Here is a 2500-nt window from a genome sequence, read left to right as displayed (position 1 = left end):
GGCCGCAGGCGATCGCCTCGGTCTTAAACGAATGCGACGAGCACGCGCCGGGCGGCCCAGCAAGGGCCGAGCGCAGCTGTCGCAGCTATCTGGTTGATCCTGCCAGTAGTGATATGCTTGTCTCAAAGATTAAGCCATGCAGGTGCAAGTACGAGTTCTCGTAAAGCGAAACTGCGAATGGCTCATTAAATCAGTCTTGGTTTATTTGGTCTCGTAAGCGAAGTGGATAACTGTGGTAATTCTAGAGCTAATACATGCATTAAGCGCCGACTTCGGGAGGCGCGCTTTTATCAGATCAAAACCGACCGGGTTCGTCCTGTGACGTTTGATGACTCTGGATAACCACGCGGATCGTACGGTCTCTGCACCGACGACGTATCATTCAAGTGTCTGCCCTATCAACTGTCGAAGGTACGCTACGTGCCTACCTTTGTGATAACGGGTAACGGGGAATCAGGGTTCGATTCCGGAGAGGGAGCCTGAGAAACGGCTACCACATCCAAGGAAGGCAGCAGGCGCGCAAATTACCCATTCCCGACACGGGGAGGTAGTGACGAAAAATAACAATACAGGACTCTAACGAGGCCCTGTAATTGGAATGAGTACATCCTAAAACTCTTAACGAGTATCCATTGGAGGGCAAGTCTGGTGCCAGCAGCCGCGGTAATTCCAGCTCCAACAGTGTATGCTAAAGTTGTTGCGGTTGAAAAGCTCGTAGTTGGATTTTGGGCGAGCGCCGCCGGTCCGTCGCAAGGCGTGTCACTGGTTGCGTTCGCCTCACCTTCGGTTCTCCGTCGGTGCTCTTGACTGAGTGTCGGCGGTGGCCGATAAGTTTACTTTGAAAAAATTAGAGTGTTCAAAGCAGGCTGTTCGCCTGCATAGTGTTGCATGGAATAATGGAATAGGACCTCGGTTCTATTTTGTTGGTTTTCGGAGCACGAGGTAATGATTAAGAGGGACAGACGGGGGCGTCCGTACTCTGCCGTTAGAGGTGAAATTCTTGGATCGGCGGAAGACGAACTACTGCGAAAGCATTCGCCAAGAATGTTTTCTTTAATCAAGAGCGAAAGTCAGAGGTTCGAAGACGATCAGATACCGTCCTAGTTCTGACTATAAACGATGCCAACTAGCGATCGGGAGGCGTTACCATGACGACCTTTCCGGCAGCTTCCGGGAAACCAAAGTCTTTGGGTTCCGGGGGAAGTATGGTTGCAAAGCTGAAACTTAAAGGAATTGACGGAAGGGCACCACCAGGAGTGGAGCCTGCGGCTTAATTTGACTCAACACGGGGAAACTCACCCGGCCCGGACACAGGTAGGATTGACAGATTGAGAGCTCTTTCTTGATTCTGTGGGTGGTGGTGCATGGCCGTTCTTAGTTGGTGGAGCGATTTGTCTGGTTAATTCCGATAACGAACGAGACTCTGGCATGCTAAATAGTTACGCGACCTTCTCGGTCGGCGTCTAACTTCTTAGAGGGACTAGTGGCGTTTAGCCACACGAGATTGAGCAATAACAGGTCTGTGATGCCCTTAGATGTCCGGGGCCGCACGCGCGCTACACTGAGTGAAGCAGCGAGTGTCTAACCTAGGCCGAAAGGTCCGGGTAACCCGTTGAACCTCATTCGTGATTGGGATAGGGACTTGCAATTGTTTCCCTTGAACGAGGAATTCCCAGTAAGCGCAAGTCATCAACTTGCGTTGATTACGTCCCTGCCCTTTGTACACACCGCCCGTCGCTACTACCGATTGAATGGTTTAGTGAGATCCTTGGATCGGCCCCGTCGCGGCTGGCAACGGCCGCGTCGGCGTGTCGAGAAGACGATCAAACTTGATCATTTAGAGGAAGTAAAAGTCGTAACAAGGTTTCCGTAGGTGAACCTGCGGAAGGATCATTACCGAAGGTGGTGGTAGGCCCCGGCCGACCGCGCACTGAATTGTCTTTGGGTGCCGCCGAGAGGGCGGCCGTCAATCGGGGTTCCGCCCCGTGCGACACGCGTAACACGTTGGCATAGCAAGGCAGCCGAGTGCGATGGTGGCTTCTGGGCACCGCGCTCGATGTGCCGCCGGCCCAGCCCGGCGGTCGCTCGGCGCCGTTTGTTGGTGTTTTTGTGCAGTTGTTGTCGGTGGTGGTTTTGTGGTCGATCCCACAGTGTGACGTCCGCGCGCTTCGGCGCCGGGCGAAACGTCGAGGACGACTCTTAACGGTGGATCACTCGGCTCGCGAGTCGATGAAGGACGCAGCCAAGTGCGAGAAGTAATGTGAATTGCAGAACACATTGAACGTCGACCTTCTGAACGCGAATTGCGGTCTCGGGTCAATCCCGGGACCGCGTCTGCCTCAGGGTCGCGTTCGTCCTCACCCGAGGGCCGTCGCCTGGCCTCTGCGAAGACGGCCGGGCGTCGCCCCAAGTTGAAGCGGTCGCCGAGCTTTCTCGGCGCGACCGCGTGTCCCGTACACCGCCGGCCCCTCGACGTGTTCAACTACGTTCGAGGGGCGGG

At 54.9% G+C, this 2500-nt stretch overlaps 2 non-coding genes across 2 annotated transcripts; both read left to right on the top strand.

Annotated features, from left to right (window-relative positions):
- Positions 1-86: 86 nt before the first annotated feature.
- LOC144418883 (small subunit ribosomal RNA) lies at positions 87-1896 on the top strand. Its single transcript, XR_013473717.1, has one exon. It is a non-coding gene; the product is annotated as a small subunit ribosomal RNA (ribosomal RNA).
- A 298-nt stretch (positions 1897-2194) lies between these two features.
- Positions 2195-2348, top strand: LOC144418893 (5.8S ribosomal RNA). Its single transcript, XR_013473721.1, has one exon. It is a non-coding gene; the product is annotated as a 5.8S ribosomal RNA (ribosomal RNA).
- The last annotated feature ends 152 nt before the right edge of the window (positions 2349-2500 follow it).

The sequence above is a fragment of the Styela clava genome, unplaced genomic scaffold (genome assembly GCF_964204865.1).
Source record: "Styela clava unplaced genomic scaffold, kaStyClav1.hap1.2 HAP1_SCAFFOLD_173, whole genome shotgun sequence".
NCBI lineage: Eukaryota > Metazoa > Chordata > Ascidiacea > Stolidobranchia > Styelidae > Styela > Styela clava.
Note: the sequence above shows the minus strand (reverse complement) of the source record. Positions and strands in the feature narration are given on the sequence as shown.